At 49.5% G+C, this 23,200-nt stretch overlaps 1 protein-coding gene across 2 annotated transcripts in view; it reads left to right on the top strand.

Annotated features, from left to right (window-relative positions):
- Positions 1 to 218: 218 nt before the first annotated feature.
- Positions 219 to 23,200, top strand: part of LOC137309342 (actin, non-muscle 6.2-like) — a 44,063-nt gene continuing 21,081 nt past the window's right edge. For both annotated transcript variants that reach the window (XM_067977602.1, XM_067977606.1), the window contains exons 1-2: positions 219 to 300; positions 10,403 to 10,509. The gene's annotated coding sequence lies outside the window, so the exon portion shown is untranslated. The remainder of the gene's footprint in view (positions 301 to 10,402; positions 10,510 to 23,200) is intronic.

The following is a 23,200-nucleotide window of genomic DNA, read 5'->3' as shown; positions in this document are numbered from 1 at the left end:
TTGACGGGCGGTGGGCGGAGTCTGTGTGATTGACGGGCGGTGGGCGGGATCTGTGTGATTGACGGGAGGTGGGCGGGGTCTATGTGATTGACGGGCGGTGGGCGGGGTCTGTGTGATTGACGGGCGGTGGGCGGGGTCCGTGTGATTGACGGGCGGTGGGCGGGGTCTGTGTGATTGACGGGCGGTGGGCGGGGTCTGTGTGATTGACGGGCGGTGGGCGGGGACGGAGGGCCGCGGGCCTCGGATTCCAGGACCGAGCGGCGGCGATAGAGGATCGGCGCGATGGAGAGCGGCCCAGCGGTGAGTGTGTGAGGAGCCGCGGCTCTCGGGCTCGGAGGGTGGGCGGCGCGGAGTAGGCCGCAGGCGGATGGGGAATCCCCGTCAGAGGGGCAGGAACTGCCGGACAACCCGCTCACCCCGGGCCCGGGCCCCCCCCCACAGGCCGAACCCCGGGCCCGGGCCCCCCCCACAGGCCGAACCCCGGGCCCCGGCCCCGGCCCCCCCCACAGGCCGAACCCCGGGCCCCGGCCCCGGCCCCCCCCACAGGCCGAACCCCGGGCCCCGGCCCCGGCCCCCCCCACAGGCCGAACCCCGGGCCCCGGCCCCGGCCCCCCCCACAGGCCGAACCCCGGGCCCCGGCCCCGGCCCCCCCCACAGGCCGAACCCCGGGCCCGGGCCCCCCCCACAGGCCGAACCCCCGGCCCCGGGCCCCCCCCCCCACAGGCCGAACCCCGGGACAGGGCCCCCCCCACAGGCCGAACCCCGGGCCCCGGCCCCGGCCCCCCCCACAGGCCGAACCCCGGGCCCGGGCCCCCCCCACAGGCCGAACCCCCGGCCCCGGGCCCGGACCCCCCCACAGGCCGAACCCCGGGCCCGGGCCCCCCCCACAGGCCGAACCCCGGGCCCGGGCCCCCCCCACAGGCCGAACCCCGGCCCCCCCCTCACAGGCCGAACCCCGGGCCCGGGCCCCCTCACAGGCCGAACCCCGGGCCCGGGCCCCCTCACAGGCCGAACCCCGGCCCCGGCCCCGGGCCCCCCCCACAGGCCGAACCCCGGGCCCGAAACCTCTAAAATCTGACCCTTGCTGATTGGGAACCCCAGGGTTAGATACAGAGTAAAGCTCCCTCTACACTGTCCCATCAAACACTCCCAGGGCAGGTACAGGGTTAGATACAGAGTAAAGCTCCCTCTACACTGTCCCATCAAACACTCCCAGGACAGGTACAGGGTTAGATACAGAGTAAAGCTCCCTCTACACTGTCCCATCAAACACTCCCAGGGCAGGTACAGGGTTAGATACAGAGTAAAGTTCCCTCTACACTGTCCCATCAAACACTCCCAGGGCAGGTACAGCACGGGTTAGATACAGAGTAAAGCTCCCTCCACACTGTCCCATCAAACACTCCCAGGGCAGGTACAGGATTAGATACAGAGTAAAGCTCCCTCTACACTGTCCCATCAAACACTCCCAGGGCAGGTACAGGGTTAGATACAGAGTAAAGCTCCCTCTACACTGTCCCATCAAACACTCCCAGGGCAGGTACAGGGTTAGATACAGAGTAAAGCTCACTCTACACTGGCCCATCAAACACTCCCAGGGCAGGTACAGGGTTAGATACAGAGTAAAGCTCCCTCTACACTGTCCCATCAAACACTCCCAGGGCAGGTACAGGATTAGATACAGAGTAAAGCTCACTCTACACTGTCCCATCAAACACTCCCAGGGCAGGTACAGGATTAGATACAGAGTAAAGCTCACTCTACACTGGCCCATCAATCACTCCCAGGGCAGGTACAGACCGGGTTCGGAGAGTGTCGCGAGAACCTGGACAATAGTCAGTCGGTGAAACTTCGTTAATCAAAGTTTAAACCTTCAAAACCAGGGAATTGAGCAGCAAAGCAGGAGATTGACCAACTCTCTCGTGAAGTTTCTTCATAGAATCATAGAAAGGCTACAGCACGGAGAGAGGCCATTCAGCCCATCGAGTCCGTGCCGGCTCTCTGCAAGAGCAATCCAGCGAGTCCCACTCCCCCACCCTGTCCCCTTAGCCCTGCAAATGTTTTCCTTTCAAGTATTTATCCAGTTCCCTTTTGAAGGCCATGATTGAATCTGCCTCCACCACCCCCTCGGGCAGTGCATCCCAGATCCTAACCATTCACTGTGTACATACTTATATAAAACAAACACACTGACAAATAAAACAAGACAGACTGGTATAACCTTGGTTAATCTACACTGTGGAGCTACGCTTGGAGTAAGGATACACCCAGCAATTATGGCCCAGTCAGTTTAATCTCAGTTGTGGGGAAACTTTTTAGAAACGAAAATCCGGGTCAGAATTAACAGTCACTTGGACAAGTGTGGATTATCGTTTCTAAAAGCTTCCCCAACACTGAGGTTAAACTGATTTTTTTATTCGTTCAGGGGAATGTGGGCATCGCTGGCAAGGCCGGCATTTATTGCCCATCCCTAATTGCCCTTGAGAAGGTGGTGGTGAGTCGCCTTCTTGAACCGCTGCAGTCCGTGTGGTGAAGGTTCTCCCACAGTGCTGTTAGGAAGGGAGTTCCAGGATTTTGACCCAGGGACAATGAAGGAACGGCGATATATTTCCAAGTCGGGATGGTGTGTGACTTGGAGGGGAACGTGCAGGTGGTGTTGTTCCCATGTGCCTGCTGCTCTTGTCCTTCTAGGTGGGAGAGGTCGCGGGTTTGGGAAGTGCTGTCGAAGAAGCCTTGGCGAGTTGCTGCAGTGCATCCTATGGATGGTACACACTGCAGCCACAGTGCGCCGGTGGTGAAGGGAGTGAATGTTTAGGGTGGTGGATGGGGTGCAAATCAAGCGGGCTGCTTTATCTTGGATGGTGTCGAACTCCTTGAGTGTTGTTGGAGCTGCACTCGTCCAGGCAAGTGGAGAGTATTCCATCACACTCCTGACTTGTGCCTTGTAAATGGTGGAAAGGCTTTGGGGAGTCAGGAGGTGAGTCACTCGCCGCAGAATACCCAGCCTCTGACCTGCTCTCGTAGCCACAATATTTATATGGCTGGTCCAGTTAAGTTTCTGGTCAATGGTGACCCCCAGGATGTTGATAGTGGGGGATTCGGCGATGGTAATGCTGTTGAATGTCAAGGGGAGGTGGTTAGACTCTCTCTTGTTGGAGATGGTCATTGCCTGGCTCTTGTCTGACGCAAGTGTTACTTGCCAGTTATCAGCCCAAGCCTGGATGTTGTCCAGGTCTTGCTGCATGCGGGCACGGACTGCTTCATTATCTGAGGGGTTGTGAATGGAACTGAACACTGTGCAATCATCAGCGAACATCCCCCTTTCTGACCTTATGATGGAGGGAAGGTCATTGATGAAGCAGCTGAAGATGGTTGGGCCGAGGACACTGCCCTGAGGAACTCCTGCAGCAATGTCCTGGGGCTGAGATGATTGGCCTCCAACAACCACTACCATCTTCCTTTGTGCTAGGTATGACTCCAGCCAATGGAGAGTTTTCCCCCTGATTCCCATTGACTTCAATCTTACTCGGGCTCCTTGGTGCCACACTCGGTCAAATGCTGCCTTGATGTTAAGGGCAGTCACTCTCACCTCACCTCTGGAATTCAGCTTTTTTGTCCATGTTTGGACCAAGGCTGTAATGAAGTCTGGAGCCGAGTGGTCCTGGCGGAACCCAAACTGAGCATTGGTGAGCAGGTTATTGGTGAGTAAGTGCCGCTTGATAGTGCTGTCGACGACACCTTCCATCACTTTGTTGATGATTGAGAGTAGTCTGATGGGGCGGTAATTGGCCAGATTGGATTTATCCTGCTTTTTGTGGACAGGACATACCTGGGCAATTTTCCACATTGTCGGGTACATGTCAGTGTTGTAGCTGTACTGGAACAGCTTGGCGAGAGGCTCGGCTAGTTCTGGAACAGACACTTCCGTGATGGTGGGGATATCGGAAGGAGGCCGAGATGAATCATCCACTCGGCACTTCTGACTGAAGATGGTTGCAAACGCTTCAGCCTTGTCTTTTGCACTCACGTGCTGGACTCTGCCATCATTGAGGATGGGGATGTTTACAAAGCCTCCTCCTACCGTTAGTTGTTATAATTGTCCACCACCATTCACGACTGGATGTGGCAGGACTGCAGCGCTTTGATCTGATCCGTTGGTTGTGGAATCGCTTAGCTCTGTCTATAGCATGTTGCTTCCGCTGTTTAGCATGCATGTAGTCCTGAGTTGTAGCTTCACCAGGTTGGCACCTCATTTTTAGGTACGCCTGGTGCTGCTCATGGCATGCTCTTCTACACTCCTCATTGAACCAGGTTTGATCCCCTGGTTTGTTGGTAATGGTAGAGTGAGGAATATGCCGGGCCATGAGGTTACAGATTGTGCAGGAATACAATTCTGTTGCTGCTGATGGCCCACAGCGCCTCATGGATGCCCAGTTTTGAGCTGCTAGATCTGTTCTGAATCTATCCCATTTAGCACGGTGGTAGTGCCACACAACATGTTGGATGGTGTCCTCAGTGTGAAGACGGGACTTCGTCTCCACAAGGACTGTGCAGTGGTCACTCCAACCAATACTGTTGCGGACAGATGCATTTGCGACAGGCAGATTGACGAGGACGAGGTCAAGTAGGTTTTTCCCTCGTGTTGGTTCGTTTACCACCTGCCGCAGGCCCAGTCTGGCAGCTATGTCCTTCAGGACTCGGCCAGCTCAGTCAGTTGTGGTGCTACCGAGCCACTCTTGGTGATGGACATTGAAGTCCCCCACCCAGAGTATATTCTGTGCCCTTGCTGCCCTCAGTGCTTCCTCCAAGTGGTGTTCAACATGGAGGAGGACTGATTCATCAGCTGAGGGAGGACGGTTGGTGGTAATCAGCAGGAGGTTTCCTTGCCCGTGTTTGACCTGATTTCATGGGGTCCGGAGTCAATGTTAAGGACTCCCAGGGCCATTCCCTCCTGACTGTATATCACTGTACCGCCACCTCTGGTGGGTCTGTCCTGCCGGTGGGACAGGACATACCCAGGGATGGTGATGGAAGAGTCTGGGACATTGGCTGAAAGGTGTGATTCTGTGAGTTTGGCTATGTCAGGCTGTTGCTTGACTAGTCTGTGGGACAGCTGTCAGTGAGGGGGACTTTTCAGGGTCGACTGGGCTTGGTTTGCGACGATCCGGTAGTTTTATGATCACCATTACTGAAACTATTTTTTAAATTCCAGATTTCATTTAATTAATTGAATTTAAATTCCCCAGCTGCCGTGGCAGGATTTGAACTCATGACTCTGGATTATTAGTCCAGTAACATAACCACTATGCTACCGTACCCTGTGTACGGGCCTATAATTGCTGGGTTTATCCTTACACCTTTTTTTGAACAAGTGTGTGAGATTTGCAATTCTCCAGTCCTCTGGCACCACCCCCATATCTAAGGATGTTTGGAAGATTTTTGCCAGCAACTCTGCAATTTCTACCCTTACTTCCCTCAGTAACCTGGGATGCATCCCATCCGGACCGGGTGACTTATCTACTTTCAGTACAGCTAGCTTTTCTCGTACCTCTTTATACATTTTCACCCCATCCACTATCTCAACGACCTCCTCTTTTACTGAGACTTTGGCAGCATCTTCTTCCTTGGTAAAGACAGATGCAAAGTACTCATTTAGTACCTGTGCCCTCTGCCTCCATGAGTCGATCTCCTTTTTAGTCCCTAATCAGCCCCACCCCTCCTCTTATTACCCATTTACTATTTATATGCCTGTAGAAGACTGTTGGATTCCCTTTTATGTTGACCGCTAGTCTATTCTCATATTCTTTCTTTGCCCCTCTTATTTCCTTTTTCACTTCTCTGAACTTTCTATATTCTACCTGGTTCTCACTTGTGTTATCAACCTGACATCTGTCATACACCCCTTTTTTCTGCTTCATCTTACTCACTATCTCTTTTGTCATCCAGGGAGCTCTGGCTTTAGTTGCCCTCCCTTTCCCCCTCGTGGGAATGTACCCAGACTGTACCCGAACCATCTCCTCTTTAAAGGCCGCCCATTGTTCGATTATAGTTTTGCCTGCCAATCTTTGATTCCAATTTACCCAGACCAGATCTGTTCTCATCCCACTGAAATTGGCCCTCCTCCAATTAAGTATTTTTACTCCAGATTGCTCCTTGTCCTTTTCCACAACTAATCTAAACCTTATGATATTATGATCACTGTTCCCAAAATGCTCCCCCACTGCCACTTGCTCCATTTGACCCACCTCATTTCCCAGAACCAAGTCCAGCAATGCCTCCTTCCTCGTTGGGCAGGAACCGTACTGGTCAAGAAAGTTCTCCTGAACACACTTCAAAAATTCCTCCCCCTCTTTGCCCCTTATTATTACTGTCCCAGTCGATATTAGGATAGTTGAAGTCCCCCATTATCACTACTCTATGGCTTTTGCACCTCTCTGTAATTTCCCTGCAAATTTGCTCCTCTATCTCCTTCCCACTGGTTGGTGGTCTATCGAATACCCCCAGGAGTGTAATGGCACCTCGATTGTTTCTTAACTCTAACCAAATACATTCTGTCCTTGACTCCTCCAGGACATCCTCTCTCTCGAGCACTGCAATATTCTCCTTAATCAATACTGCCACCCTCCCCTCCTTTCTTTCCTTCCCTATCTTTCCTGAACACCTTGTATCCAGGAATATTTAGTACCCAATCCTGCCCTTTTTTGAGCCAGGTCTCCGTTATCACCATGACACCATATTCCCATGTGGCTATTTGCGCCTGCAGCTCACCAACCTTATTTACCACACTTTGTGTGTTTACACACATGCACTGTAAACCTATCTCAGACCTTCTCGTATTCTCTCAGTCTGATCCCATCTAATACTGTACTATTAGTTGCTCGAATGCTATCTTTCTCCCCCGATCCTTTGTGCCCCTTGTTACTCCTTTCCAATGCTACATCCTGGTGCCCATCCCCCTGCCAAATTAGTTTAAATCCTCCCCCAAGCACGAGTGAACCTCCACACGAGGACATTGGTCCCAGCTCTGTTGAGGTACAACCCGTCTGTCATGAACAGGTCCCTCCTGCCCCAGAACTGGTCCCAATGCCCCAAGAATCTGAAGCCCTCCCTCTTGCACCATGTCTGTAGCCACGCATAAACCTGCCATATCTTCCTATTCCTGTACTCACTAGCGCGTCGCACTGGGAGTAATCCCGAGGTAACTACCTTTGAGGTCCTGCTTTTTAACTTCCTCCCTCGCTCCTGAAACTCTGACCACAGGACCTCATTGCGAGTTTCTTTTCATGCTCTCTTTTTGTAGCTCTTACTATCTGTTTTGTGACCCTTTCTTGATCTTTGTATCTTTCCCATTCGTCAGGATCTGTGCCCTTTCCTTATGTCTTGTACTCTCCCTTACCTCTTTAGTTGTCCATGGCTGTTTTTGGCAAGTAGAGTTCTTGCCCCTCAGGGGTATAAACCGATTCTGTATCACGTTAAATGTTTCTTTAAACATTTCCCACTGATTATCAGTCATTTTACCCATTAACAGATTTGCCCAGTTTACTGTGGACAGTCTCTGTCTCATCCCATTGAAGTCGGCCTTGCCCAAGTCTAGAATCTTAGCAGCTGATTCACTTTTTTCCCTTTCAAACACTACATTGAACTCGATCGTTTTATGATCACTATTGGATAGATGTTCACGCACAGTTAAACTGTTAACTAAATCTGGTTCATTACTCATTACTAAATCTAGTATTGCTTGCCCCCTTGTTGCCTCTAGGACATACTGCTGTCGAAAACTATCCCGGACACACTCAAGAAATTCACTACCTTTCTGACAGTTGCTAGTCTGCTTTTCCCAATCTATGTGAAGGTTAAAGTCCCCCATTAAGACCACTATTACTTTCTTACACACTTGTCTAATCTCTGCATTTATACAATCTAGCACTTCAGAGCTGCTGCCAGGGCTCCTATATACAACTCCCACTATAGTCTTAGATCCTTTCCTATTTCTCAATTCAACCCATAAGGTCTCTGTTGGCTGCTTACCTCTCGTTATATCCCCCTTTATCATTGAAGTGATTTCATCTCTAATCATTAAGGCTACTCCTTCCCCTCTTCCATTTTCCCTATCTCTCCTGTAGACCTTATAACCCGGTATATTTAGTTCCCAATCCTGACCATCCTGCAGCCATGTCTCAGTAATAGCTATCATGTCATACCCTCCAATTTGAATTTGAACCTGTAATTCATTTAATTTATTCCTTATATTCCGTGCATTTGTATATAGAACTCTTAGTTGGGCCACACACCCTAGCCTGATCTTCAGCTTTGATGCTGGGTTAATCGCCTTACGCCTTCTAGTTTTCACTTTATCTGTCATGCCTAAAGTACACTTTCTTTCCGCTGCTCTACGCTTTTCCCTTTCACTTGTTCTTGAACAAATGTTTATACTATTTGTATTGTAACTTTCCTCTGGGTCTTCCCCTCTCTTGCTGCTCTCAACTTTACTCCCTTCTGACTCCTCGCTCAGGTTCCCATCCCCCTGCCACTCTAGTTTAAACCTTCCCCAACAGCACTAGCAAACACCCCCACGAGGACATTGGTCCCGGTCCTGCTCGGGTGTAACCCGTCCCGCTTGTACAGGCCCCACCTTCCTCAGAACCAGTCCCAATGTCCCAGGAATCTAAATCCCTCCCTCCGACACCATCCCTGCAGCCACGCATTCATCCGGTCTATTCTCCTGTTCCTATACTCACTAGCACGTGGCACTGGTCGTAATCCTGAGATCACTACCTTTGAAGTCCTGCATTTTAATTTATCATTCCTTTCCTTTCCCATGTCATTCGTTCCCACATGGACCATGACTTCTGGCTGTTCCCCTTCCCCCCCTCAGAATGTTCTGCACCCTCTCCCTGACGTTCTTTACCCTGGCACCAGGGAGGCAACACACCATGTGGGACTCAGGTCGACGGTCACAGAAACGCCTGTCTGCCCCCCTGACTATCGAATCCCCTTTAACGACTGCATTTCATCACTTCACTGTGCCCCCCTGTGCAGTCCTTTGCTCCACGGTGCCATGCTCAGGACTGCACTCCTTCGAGGTGTCGTCACCCTCACTGGTATTGAATACCGGTTTGAGAGTGCGACACACCCAGGAGATTCCTGCACTGCCTGCCTCTTCCTACCCTTTCCAATGGCCACCCACTTGTTATCCTGAACTCTGAGGCTGTGGGGTGACCACCTCCTGGAACGTATGATCCAGGAAACCTTCATCCCTCCCTTATGCTCTGCAGTGACTCCAGCCGCCCCTCAAGCTCAGAAACCCTCAGCTTGAGCTCGAGGAACTGGAGGCATTTCCTGCACATGTGGCCCTCCCGGACACATGAAACGTCCTGAAGTTCCCACATGGCGCAGGAATTGCAGGCAATGGGTATCAGCTGTCAGTCCATGAGAGTTAGAAACCTTTCTTTTTTCTAAGCTCCCTTTGGATACTCTGATTATTAATACTCTTCTCCTGCTTGTCGGGTGCCTTACCCTCGGTGTAGCCTGGTCATCTCTGACTGCACTAAAGAATCTTCACTGCAGTAACAATGTCCCATTTTGATATGATTTTTGCCAATCGGGATGTGAGAGAAAGTGAAGTCCCATTTTGGCCACTCACCCATTGCGCTACGATGGTCAGTTAGCTGGAACACTCAAAACCACGAGTGATCAGGTGCAGCCCTCCCACCGTGTGAGAGTTGCTGTAGTTTTTAGTCCGTGTGAACCCAGTTATCTTTCCCAAGGATTCCACTGGCTCAGCACTGTTTTTCCAAGTCAGTTGTTTTGAACCTGTTCGTGCCTCCTGATGCTTCTGTATATTGTTCCTTCGTTCTTATCAGTTGTTGAAAACCGAAGCTTGTTGAAGATTCTGCACATTGCTGCTTTTGCAGTTTCAAATTTCTAATGTCCGAATGTAATGTCGAAAGGGGCAAGTTAACCCTTTCCTTCATATGTAATGTCCAAAGGTTCAAAAGGTTTTAAATTCACAATGTTCAAGTGGTTTTAACCCCTGCCCTTAAATACAGAGTAAAGCTCCCTCTACACTGCCCCATCAAACACTCCCAGGGCAGGTACAGCACGGGTTAGATACAGAGTAAAGCTCCCTCTACACTGTCCCATCAAACACTCCCAGGCCAGGTACAGCACGGGTTAGATACAGAGTAAAGCTCCCTCTACACTGTCCCATCAAACACTCCCAGGGCAGGTACATCATGGGTTAGATACAGAGTAAAGCTCCCTCCCTGGTGACTGGTTACAAAGTGAGCCAGTGCATTCCTTGTTCATTCAGTATCTGGTGGATGTGGAGAAAGATGATCAATGTGAAAAATTACCAGCATTGCAATTTTAAAATGTGCTATTGTGGGATGTGTTTTGACAGACTCTCAGTGACCTTTTCCTTGCTCTGTATGAGATGGGCTTTGAGGAGAGACAGGTGCAGGCTGCACTTCAGGCTGGAATCTTCAATGTCCAGGAGGCCACAGAGTGGTAAGTAACCAGGCTCGGAAGCTGCCATGACGAGCTTGCTTCGCATTTATTGCAGTTCAGGTCATAAGACAGCATGAAATAAGAACAGGCCAGTGAGAAGAATAGTTTGCATTTATTTAGCACCTTCAACATTCAGAAATGTCCCAAGACATTATAATTAGCGAAATATGGACACTGAAACGGAGAAGGAGCGGTTCGGAGGAGTGAACACAGCTTGGACAGACAGGAGGGTTTTAAGGAGGTCTTTGCAGGTTGGAAGGGTTCAGTTCTACTCCTCCCACAGACCCTGTACACTCTCCCCTATCGTGGACACTCCCCACCCATTTAATCACCTCCCACAGACCCTGTACACTCTCCCCTATCATGGACTCTCCCCACCCATTTAATCTCCCCCCACAGACCCTGTACGCTCTCCCCTATCATGGACTCTCCCCACCCATTTAATCACCTCCCACAGACCCTGTACACTCTCCCCTATCATGGACTCCACCCACCCATTTAATCTCCCCCCACAGACCCTGTACACTCTCCCCTATCATGGACTCTCCCCACCCATTTAATCTCCCCCCACAGACCCTGTACGCTCTCCCCTATCATGGACTCTCCCCACCCATTTAATCTCCTCCCACAGACCCTGTACACTCTCCCCTATCATGGACTCCACCCACCCATTTAATCTCCCCCCACAGACCCTGTACACTCTCCCCTATCATGGACTCTCCCCACCCATTTAATCTCCTCCCACAGACCCTGTACGCTCTCCCCTATCATGGACTCTCCCCACCCAATTAATCTCCTCCCACAGACCCTGTACACTGTCCCCTATCATGGACTCCACCCACCCATTTAATCTCCCCCCACAGACCCTGTGCACTCTCCCCTATCATGAACTCCACCCACCCATTTAATCACCTCCCAGTAGACCAGGTATACACTCTCCTATCATGGATTCTTGCTCCCTCTGATTCCCACTCATTTAATCACCTGAGAATATTTGCAAAATTTCTTCCTCACTTTGAAAACCAGGCCGATGAAAACAGCCTCACCTTAGTGTTCAGGAGGATGGAGAGTTAAATGCACCGTGGCACTCTTTGAAGAAGAGTAGTGGAGTTCTCTCGTTGTCCCGGCCAACGTTTCTTCCTTAACCAACAGATCAACTTGCCATCCATCTCATTGCTGTTCATGGGATCTTGCTGTGTGCAAAATGGCTGCAGTGTTTGTCTACATAACAATTGTTGCACTTCAGAAATAGTTCATTGCAGGAAGCACTTTGAGATGTTTCTGGGAGAGGTGATGAGGTGCTGTATAAATACCAGTCTTTGAGTTCTTCACCTGAAACCCCCCCAATTACCAGACATTGTACAGTATGCTGCCTAGAAAGGTCAATGTGTTTTGCATTCCAAAGAAGCCTGTAATCTTTCTTTATCTGGTGGAGATAGAATTCATTCCTGGGTACGTGGAAATACTCATCTTCCAACCAATCAGTACACAAAACTGTGGGGGTGCGGTTCATATATATAGTTCTCAAAGAACGATATTACACCGAATTACATAGAATGTACAGCACAGAAACAGGCCATTCGGCCCAACAGGTCCATGCTGGTGTTTATGCTCCACACGAGCCTCCTCCCTCCCTACCTCATCTAACCCCCATATCCTTTTTCTTTCTCCCTCATGTGTTTATCCAGCTTCCCTTAAATGTATCTATTCTATTCACCTCATCTACTCCTTGTGGTAGTGAGTTCTGCATTCTCACCACTCTCTGGGTAAAGAAGTTTCTCCTGAATTCCCTATTGGATTTATTAGTGACTATCTTATATTTATGGACCCTAGTTCTGGCCTCCCCCACAAGAGGAAACATCTTCTGTACATCTACCCTGTCTCTACTGTAGGGGGGTGGTGGTGTGTGTCAGCTTCACCTCTGACTACTGAGCGGTCCGAATCGCTCCCACTCCCTGGGTTCTAGACCTTCTACTCCCTTCCTAACAGCACTGTGGGAGAACCGTCACCACACGGACTGCAGCGGTTCAAGAAGGCGGCTCACCACCACCTTCTCGAGGGCAATTAGGGATGGGCAATAAATGCTGGCCTCGCCAGCGACGCCCACATCCCGTGAACGAATAAAAAAAAAAACTTATTTGGGGGTTGTGACAAAAAAAATACAGCAGACAACTGGTTTTGGTACAAGAAAAGAAACTGGGTTTATTGAAGTCACAAATGAACTTATAACATTAGGATAATACTGAGATACAAAGTACACTTAGTTAAGAATGGGGAACACACGGCATAACGAGGGAAAATCACCCTCCTAATCCCCTTACCCTTGTCCCACCCCCAAAACCTAACTAAATTGAACTAGGAGAGGTCAGGAATCATGCTCACCAAACCAGGGTTCCTTGACAGTTCGAAATCCAGCCAGGTGAGCCAGTTGCAGTTTTGGGGTACGCTCTTTGTGTCCTCTGGGCCCTGCCGTCCCCACGTGGTCATGGTCTGTGGAATCAGCAAAGGTTCTTCAGTTGGATAGAGTCTGTTGGTACGGTGAGGCGCAGTTGTGGGTGGATGATCTTCGTGTAGGGCTGCGGCTGCCTTCTTGTTGCTTCAAAACTGCTGTTTAAAGCTGAACTGCTTAGAACCTGCTCCAAAACCAATCTTCCTGCTTCATAACTGGTCCCCCCCAGTTATACTGTTTTTCGAATTTCTTATCTGATTCCCAAAACAAGGTTAGTTCTTTGTCTGATTATGGTGGGCTTCTTCCGGTGATTGTTGGTTTCCTGTCCCCATAACTAGGCTTGAACTGAAAGCCATTGTATTGATGGGTTTGCATAATTGCATTGATTGATTTATGCAAGGTTTTGATGGGCTTTAGTTTCGTGTAAGCTGAAGTCTTTCTCTGGGTTGATTGTTTTAAAGGGAAGAATGCGTATTCTGTCTACTCTCATTGTCTGGTTTTCAGGAACAATCCACTCTGTCCCAACAAGCCCGGGCATGTCTTGCAGGGATCCATGTTTAAACCTAGCAGTTGGTTCGTCTTCAAATAAAATTCCAAAAGTCATATCCTCGTTGATGATATGAAAAATGTGGGAATTTTGAGAACCCTTCACTACAAGACCTCTATCAGGTCACCCCTCAGTCTTTTTTCTCACTGTTAGATGTCCTACCAATATTAAGTGTCTTGGGGTTTGTATTACCAGCGCCCTTAGGACTGGCCCCCGACATGGATCATTGGGAGAGACCACGGCTCTTGGAGAAATGACCGTCTGTGCCTTCCGTATTGGTGAATGAACCTTTAACAGTGATGGGGAACATAGGAGGAGGGAACAGCAGCTAGCCCTGTCCCTTCTTCACGGATCATCCCTCAATCTAGTCCCTCTGCAGAGACACATCCAATTATCTCTTGACCCCATTTGCACATTCCCCATCAATGTCCCTTGCTGGTGAACTTATTAAACAACTCGATTGCCCTCTGGGTGAAGAAGTTCCATTTCCCTCCCTCCCTTACCGTCGCTCAATGGGCCCCACTCTCGCCTCTGAGTCAGAAGGTCGTGGGTTCAAGTCCCACTCCAGGGATTGGAGCCCATAATCCAGGCCGACACTCCTGGTGCAGTACTGAGGGAGCGCTGCACTGTCGGAGGGTCAGTACTGAGGGAGTGCTGCACTGTCGGAGGGTCAGTACTGAGGGAGTGCTGCACTGTCGGAGGGTCAGTACTGAGGGAGTGCTGCACTGTCGGAGGGTCAGTACTGAGGGAGTGCTGCACTGTCGGAGGGTCAGTACTGAGGGAGTGCTGCACTGTCGGAGGGTCAGTACTGAGGGAGCGCTGCACTGTCGGAGGGTCAGTACTGAGGGAGTGCTGCACTGTCGGAGGTGCCGTCTTTCCGATGAGACTTTAAACCGAGGCCCTGCCTTCCCTCTCAGGTGGATGTAAAAAATCCCACGGCCACTATTTTGAAGAAGAGCAGGGGAGTTCTCCCCGGTGTCCTGGCCAATATTTATCCCTCAACCAATATCACTTTACATTAAAAAAAATGACCCGGTCATTACCTCATTGCTGTTCGTGGGATCTTGCTGTGCACAAATTGGCTGCCGTATTTCCTACATGACAACAGTGACTACACGTCAAAAGTATTTAATTGGCTGCAAAGCACTTTGGGTCGTCCTGAGGTCGTGTAAGGTGCTATAGAGATGCAAGTCTTTCTTTCCTCTTACAGTAGGAGCTTTTCCCATGTGTGGCTTCTGATCATTAAGAGACCGGTGAACATAAGAACATAAGAAATACGAGCAGGAGTAGGCCAATCGGCCCCTCGAGCCTGCTCCGCCATTCAATAAGATCATCGCTGATCTGATCCTAACCTCAAATCTAAATTCATGTCCAATTTCCTGCCCGCTCCCCGTAACCCCTAATTCCCTTTACTTCTAGGAAACTGTCTATTTCTGTTTTAAATTTATTTAATGATGTAGCTTCCTGGGGCAGCAAATTCCACAGATCTACTACCCTCTGAGTGAAGAAGTTTCTCCTCATCTCAGTTTTGAAAGAGCAGCCCCTTATTCTAAGATTATGCCCCCTAGTTCTAGTTTCACCCATCCTTGGGAACATCCTTACCACATCCACCCGATCAAGCCCCTTCACAATCTTATATGTTTCAATAAGATCGCCTCTCATTCTTCTGAACTCCAATGAGTAGAGTCCCAATCTACTCAACCTCTCCTCATATGTCCACCCCCTCATCTCCGGGATTAACCGAGTGAACGTTCTTTGTACTGCCTCGAGAGCAAGTATGTCTTTTCTTAAGTATGGAGACCAAAACTGTATGCAGTATTCCAGGTGCGGTCTCACCAATACCTTATATAACTGCGATGTGGAGATGCCGGTGATGGACTGGGGTTGACAATTGTAAACAATTTTACAACACCAAGTTATAGTCCAGCAATTTTATTTTAAATTCACAAGCTTTCGGAGGCTTCCTCCTTCCTCAGGTAAATGTTCAGGAGCTCCTCGAAGCCTACGCATTTATACATATAGAACAATACATGGTGTTTACAGAATGCCCCTGCAACTGCCCGTTGCCAAGGCAATCACCGTGTTCAGACAGAGAGGTGTCACCTGCAGAACCCCCGAATACACATTCAACAAAAAAACAAACAGGAAAAAAAAACAGAGAGGCAGAAACATCCGGAAGGCAGAGAAAGCCAGCAAATGACCCATTATATTAAAAACAGATAACATTTGTTCGCTGGTGGGGTAACGTGTAGCGTGACATGAACCCAAGATCCCGGTTGAGGCCGTCCTCATGGGTGCGGAACTTGGCTATCAATTTCTGCTCGACGATTTTGCGTTGTCGTGTGTCTCGAAGGCCGCCTTGGAGTACGCTTACCCGAAGGTCGGTGGATCAATGTCCATGACTGCTGAAGTGTTCCCCGACTGGGAGGGAACCCTCCTGTTTGGCGATTGTTGCGCGGTGTCCGTTCATCCGTTGTCGCAGCGTCTGCATGGTCTCGCCAATGTACCATGCTCTGGGGCATCCTTTCCTGCAACGTATGAGGTAGACAACGTTGGCCGAGTCACAGGAGTATGAACCATGCACCTGGTGGGTGGTGTCCTCTCGTGTGATGGTGGTATCTGTGTCGATGATCTGGCATGTCTTGCAGAGGTTACCGTGGCAGGGTTGTGTGGTGTCGTGGACGCTGTTCTCTTGAAAGCTAGGTAATTTGCTGCGAACGATGGTCTGTTTGAGGTTGGGTGGCTGTTTAAAGGCGAGTAGTGGAGGTGTGGGGATGGCCATAGTGAGGTGTTTGTCCTCATTGATGACATGTTGAAGGCTGCGGAGAACATGGCGTAGTTTCTCCGCTCCGGGGAAGTACTGGACGACAAAGGGTACTCTGTTGGTTGCGTCCCGTGTTAGTCTCCTGAGGAGGTCTATGCGATTTTTTGCTGTGGCCCGTCGGAACTGTCGATCGATGAGTCAAGCGTCATATCCCGTTCTTACTAGGGCGTCTTTCAGCGTCTGTAGGTGTCCATCGCGTTCCTCCTCGTCTGAGCAGACCCTGTGTATTCGCAGGGCCTGTCCATAGGGGATGGCCTCTTTGACGTGGTTAGGGTGGAAGCTGGAAAAGTGGAGCATCGTGAGGTTGTCCGTGGGCTTGCGGTAGAGTGAGGTGCTGAGGTGCCCGTCTTTGATGGAGATTCGTGTGTCCAAGAAAGAAACTGATTCTGAGGAGTAGTCCATGGTGAGCTTGATGGTGGGATGGAACTTGTTGATGTTATCGTGTAGTCTCTTCAGTGATTCCTTGCCGTGGGTCCATAGAAAGAAAATGTCGTCGATGTATCTGGTGTATAGTGTTGGTTGGAGGTCTTGTGCAGTGAAGAAGTCCTGCTCGCACTTGTGCATGAAAATGTTGGCGTATTGGGGTGCGAATTTGGTCCCCATGGCTGTTCCGTGTGTTTGGGTAAAGAACTGGTTATCGAAGGTGAAGACATTGTGATCCAGGATGAAGCGGATGAGTTGTAGGATGGCTTCCGGAGATTGGCTGTTGTTGGTGTTGAGTATTGATGCTGTCGCAGCGATGCCGTCATCGTGGGGGATACTGGTGTATAGTGCCGAGACATCCATCGTGGTGAGAAGTGTTCCTGGTTCAACTGGTCCGTGGGTACTGAGTTTTTGTAGGAAGTCTGTAGTGTCGCGACAGAAGCTGGGGGTTCCCTGTACGATGGGTTTCAGGATGCCCTCGATGTATCCAGAGAGGTTCTCACACAGGGTTCCGTTGCCTGATACGATGGGACGTCCGGGTGTGTTGGCTTTGTGTATCTTTGGGAGGCAGTAGAAGTCTCCCACGCGGGGAGTACGTGGGATGAGAGTGCGCAGGATGCTTTGAAGGTCTGGATCGAAGGTCTTGATCAGTTTGTTGAGCTGGTGGGTGTGTTCTTTGGTCGGATCTGCGGGTAACCGTCTGTAGTGTTCCTGGTTGTCCAGTTGTCGGTATGCTTCTTTGCAATAGTCTGTTCTGTTCTGTATGACTATGGCTCCTCCTTTGTCCGCTGGTTTGATGACGATGTTGCGGTTGGTCTTGAGAGCGTTGATGGCGTTGCGTTGTGCTCGGGTGACATTCTGGACTGTCTTCTGAGTGCGGCTGATGAATCTGGCATTAACGCATTTCCTGACAGCTTGAGCATACATTTCCAGCTGAGGGCAGCGACCCTCCGGAGGAGTCCAGTTTGACTCTTTCCTCTTCGGTTGCTGTACCGCGGATCCCTCTGTCTGCTGTTCCGGATCGTCGATTGTCTCATTGGGTTCGCTGCTGAAATCTTGGGGTTTGTGGTAGAATTCCCGGAGCCTCATTCTCCTGATGAATTCCTCTGTGTCCGCCGCGAGACTAGTGGGGTCCATTTTGGTGGTGGGGCAGAAATTGAGCCCTCGGCTGAGAACTTCGATTTCGTCTGGTTGAAGGGTGTGTTAGGATAAATTGACAATAGACTTCCCTGTGGTTGCAACCGTGGTTCCAGGGGAAGCTTGGTCGTTGCTGGTGGTGATGCCGAGTTTCTCAAGCTTCCTGCTCTTGGTTTTCATGTAGGCAGCGTAGTTCCGTTGCCTCGTCTGTTTGGCGGTATATCGTAGCTGGTCTGCTGTGTCCTGAGTACAGGTTGAGAGAATGGACTCTATCTTGGTTTCGAGGTTGTGGCGTCTGCTGTAGAGTTGGTGTATGAGATGGTTGCGGAGTGTGCGAGAGGTACGGCGGCAGAGTGTCTCAGCGTAATCCGAGTTGTATGTGGACTTGAGTGGGTTCGTGATCTGGAGTCCTTTTGGGAGGCAGTAGAAGTCTCCCACGTACTCCCCGCGTGGGAGACTTCTACTGCCTCCCAAAGATACACAAAGCCAACACACCCGGACGTCCCATCGTATCAGGCAACGGAACCCTGTGTGAGAACCTCTCTGGATACGTCGAGGGCATCCTGAAACCCATCGTACAGGGAACCCCCAGCTTCTGTCACGACACTACAGACTTCCTACAAAAACTCAGTACCCACGGACCAGTTGAACCAGGAACACTTCTCACCACGATGGACGTCTCGGCACTATACACCAGTATCCCCCACGATGACGGCATCGCTGCGACAGCATCAATACTCAACACCAACAACAGCCAATCTCCAGACGCCATCCTACAACTCATCCGCTTCATCCTGGATCACAATGTCTTCACCTTCGATAACCAGTTCTTTACCCAAACACACGGAACAGCCATGGGGACCAAATTCGCACCCCAATACGCCAACATTTTCATGCACAAGTGCGAGCAGGACTTCTTCACTGCACAAGACCTCCAACCAACACTATACACCAGATACATCGACGACATTTTCTTTCTATGGACCCACGGCAAGGAATCACTGAAGAGACTACACGATAACATCAACAAGTTCCATCCCACCATCAAGCTCACCATGGACTACTCCTCAGAATCAGTTTCTTTCTTGGACACACGAATCTCCATCAAAGACGGGCACCTCAGCACCTCACTCTACCGCAAGCCCACGGACAACCTCACGATGCTCCACTTTTCCAGCTTCCACCCTAATCACGTCAAAGAGGCCATCCCCTATGGACAGGCCCTGCGAATACACAGGGTCTGCTCAGACGAGGAGGAACGCGATGGACACCTACAGACGCTGAAAGACGCCCTAGTAAGAACGGGATATGACGCTTGACTCATCGATCGACAGTTCCGACGGGCCACAGCAAAAAATCGCATAGACCTCCTCAGGAGACGAACACGGGACGCAACCAACAGAGTACCCTTTGTCGTCCAGTACTTCCCCGGAGCGGAGAAACTACGCCATGTTCTCCGCAGCCTTCAACATGTCATCAATGAGGACAAACACCTCGCTATGGCCATCCCCACACCTCCACTACTCGCCTTTAAACAGCCACCCAACCTCAAACAGACCATCGTTCGCAGCAAATTACCTAGCTTTCAAGAGAACAGCGTCCACGACACCACACAACCCTGCCACGGTAACCTCTGCAAGACATGCCAGATCATCGACACAGATACCACCATCACACGAGAGGACACCACCCACCAGGTGCATGGTTCATACTCCTGTGACTCGGCCAACGTTGTCTACCTCATACGTTGCAGGAGAGGATCCCCCAGAGCATGGTACATTGGCGAGACCATGCAGACGCTGCGACAACGGATGAACGGACACCGCGCAACAATCGCCAAACAGGAGGGTTCCCTCCCAGTCGGGGAACACTTCAGCAGTCATGGACATTCATCCACCGACCTTCAGGTAAGCGTACTCCAAGGCGGCCTTCGAGACACACGACAACGCAAAATCGTCGAGCAGAAATTGATAGCCAAGTTCCGCACCCATGAGGACGGCCTCAACCGGGATCTTGGGTTCATGTCACGCTACACGTTACCCCACCAGCGAACAAATGTTATCTGTTTTTAATATAATGGGTCATTTGCTGGCTTTCTCTGCCTTCCGGATGTTTCTGCCTCTCTCTGTTTTTTTTTCCTGTTTGTTTTTTTGTTGAATGTGTATTCGGGGGTTCTGCAGGTGACACCTCTCTGTCTGAACACGGTGATTGCCTTGGCAACGGGCAGTTGCAGGGGCATTCTGTAAACACCATGTATTGTTCTATATGTATGAATGCGTAGGCTTCGAGGAGCTCCTGAACATTTACCTGAGGAAGGAGGAAGCCTCCGAAAGCTTGTGAATTTAAAATAAAATTGCTGGACTATAACTTGGTGTTGTAAAATTGTTTACAATTATATAACTGCAGCAATACCTCCCTGTTTTTATATTCTATCCCCCGAGCAATAAAAGCCAACATTCCATTGGCCTTCTTGATCACCTGCTGCACCTGCATACTAACTTTTTGATCTTCTTGCACTAGGACCCCCAGATCCCTTTGTACTGCAGTACTTTCCAGTTTCTCGCCATTAAGATAATAACTTGCTCTCCGATTTTTCCTGCCAAAGTGCATAACCTCACATTTTCCAACATTGTATTGCATCTGCCAAATCTCCGCCCACTCACCCAGCCTGTCTATATCCCATTGTAGGTTTTTTATGTCCTCCCCACTCTCTACTTTCCCTCCCATCTTTGTATCATCCGCAAACTTTGATATGTTACACTCGGTCCCCTCCTCCAAATCATTAATATAGATTGTAAAGAGTTGGGGACCCAGCACCGACCCCTGCGGAACACCACTGGCTACAGGTTGCCAGTCCGAGAATGTACCATTTATCCCAACTCTCTGCTTCCTGTTAGATAACCAATCCTCCACCCATGCCAGAATATTACCCCCAATCCAGTGATTCTTTATCTTGAGCATAATCTTTTATGTGGCACCTTGTCGAATGCCTTCTGGAAGTCCAAATACACTACGTCCACTGGTTCCCCTTTATCCACCCTGTATGTTATATCCTCAAAGAACTCAAGCAAATTTGTCAGACATGACTTCCCCTTTGTAAAGCCATGCTGACTTTGTCCTCGAACATAAGAAATTGGAGCAGGAGTAGGCCAATCGGCCCCTCGAGCCTGCTCCGCCATTCAATAAGATCATGGCTGATCTGATCCCAACCACAAATCTAAAGAACACAAGAAGTAGGAGCAGGACCCGGCCACACAGCCCCTGGGCCCTCTCCGCCACCCACAGGGCATTGACCGATCCGAACTGAGCTTCATGTCCAATTTCCTGCCCGCTCCCCATAACCCCTAATTCCCTTTACTTCTAGGAAACTGTCTATTTCTGTTTTAAATTTATTTAATGATGTAGCTTCCACAGCTTCCTGGGGCAGCAAATTCCACAGACCTACCACCCTCTGAGTGAAGAAGTTTCTCCTCATCTCAGTTTTGAAAGAGCAGCCCCTTATTCTAAGATTATGCCCCCTAGTTCTAGTTTCACCCATCTTTGGGAACATCCTTACTGCATCCACCCGATCAAGCCCCTTCACAATCTTATATGTTTCAATAAGATCGCCTCTCATTCTTCTGAACTCCAATGAGTAGAGTCCCAATCGACTCAACCTCTCCTCATATGTCCGCCCCCTCATCCCCGGGATTAGCCGAGTGAACCTTCTTCGTACTGCCTCGAGAGCAAGTATGTCTTTTCTTAAGTATGGAGACCAAAACTGTATGCAGTATTCCAGGTGCGGTCTCACCAATACCCTATATAACTGCAGCAATACCTCCCTGTTTTTATATTCTATCCCCCGAGCAATAAAAGCCAACATTCCGTTGGCCTTCTTGATCACCTGCTGCACCTGCATACCAACTTTTTGATTTTCTTGCACTAGGACCCCCAGATCCCTTTGTACTGCAGTACTTTCCAGTCTCTCGCCATTAAGAAAATAACTTGCTCCCTGATTTTTCCTGCCAAAGTGCATAACCTCACATTTTCCAATATTATATTGCATCTGCCAAATCTCCGCCCACTCACCCAGCTTGTCTATATCCCCCTGCAGGTTTTTTATGTCCTCCTCACTCTCTACTTTCCCTCCCATCTTTGTATCATCTGCAAATTTTGATATGTTGCACTCGGTCCCCTCCTCCAAATCGTTAATATAGATTGTAAAGAGTTGGGGACCCAGCACCGACCCCTGTGGAACACCACTGGTTACTGGTTGCCAGTCCGAAAATGAACCATTTATCCCAACTCTCTGCTTCCTGTTCGATAACCAATCCTCCACCCATGCCAGAATGTTACCCCCAATCCCGTGATTTTTTATCTTAAGTAATAATCTTTTATGTGGCACCTTGTCGAATGCCTTCTGGAAGTCTAAATACACTATGTCCACTGGTTCCCCTTTATCCACCCTGTACGTTATGTCCTCAAAGAACTCAAGCAAATTTGTCAGACATGACTTCCCCTTCATAAAGCCATGCTGACTTTGTCCTATTAAATTATGCTTATCTAAATGTTCCGTTACTGTCTCCTTAATAATAGACTCCAAAATTTTACCCACCACAGATGTTAAGCTAACTGGCCTATAATTTCCAGCCTTCTGCCTACTACCCTTTTTAAATAACGGTGTTACATTAGCAGTTTTCCAATCTGCCGGGACCTCTCCTGAGTCCAGGGAATTTTGGAAAACTATCACCAAAGCATCCACAATCCCTACTGCCACTTCCCTCAAGACCCTAGGATGGAAGCCATCAGGTCCAGGGGATTTATCCGCTTTGAGTCCCATTATTTTACTGAGTACCATCTCCTGAGTGATTTTAATCGTATTTAGCTCCTCCCCCCGTAGAGTCCCTTGTTTGTCCAGTGTTGAGATATTCTTAGTGTCCTCCACTGTAAAGACTGAAACAAAATATTTGTTCAGCATTTTTGCCATCTCCATGTTTCCCACCATTAATTTCCCGGTCTCATCCTCTAAGGGACCTATGTTTGCCTTAGCCACCCTTTTTCTTTTTATATAACTGTAGAAACTCTTGCTATCTGTTTTTATATTTTTTGCTAATTTCTTTTCATAATCTAACTTCCCTTTCTTAATCAATCCTTTCGTTACTTTTTGCTGTCTTTTGAAGAATTCCCAATCTTCTATCCTCCCACTAAGTTTGGCTACCTTATATGTCCTTGTTTTTAGTCGGATACTATCCTTGATTTCTTTACTTAGCCACGGATGGCTGTCATTTCTTTTACACCCTTTTTTCCTCAGTGGAATATATTTATTTTGAAA

Source organism: Heptranchias perlo, chromosome 3, assembly GCF_035084215.1.
Source record: "Heptranchias perlo isolate sHepPer1 chromosome 3, sHepPer1.hap1, whole genome shotgun sequence".
Classification (NCBI taxonomy): domain Eukaryota; kingdom Metazoa; phylum Chordata; class Chondrichthyes; order Hexanchiformes; family Hexanchidae; genus Heptranchias; species Heptranchias perlo.
Note: the sequence above shows the minus strand (reverse complement) of the source record. Positions and strands in the feature narration are given on the sequence as shown.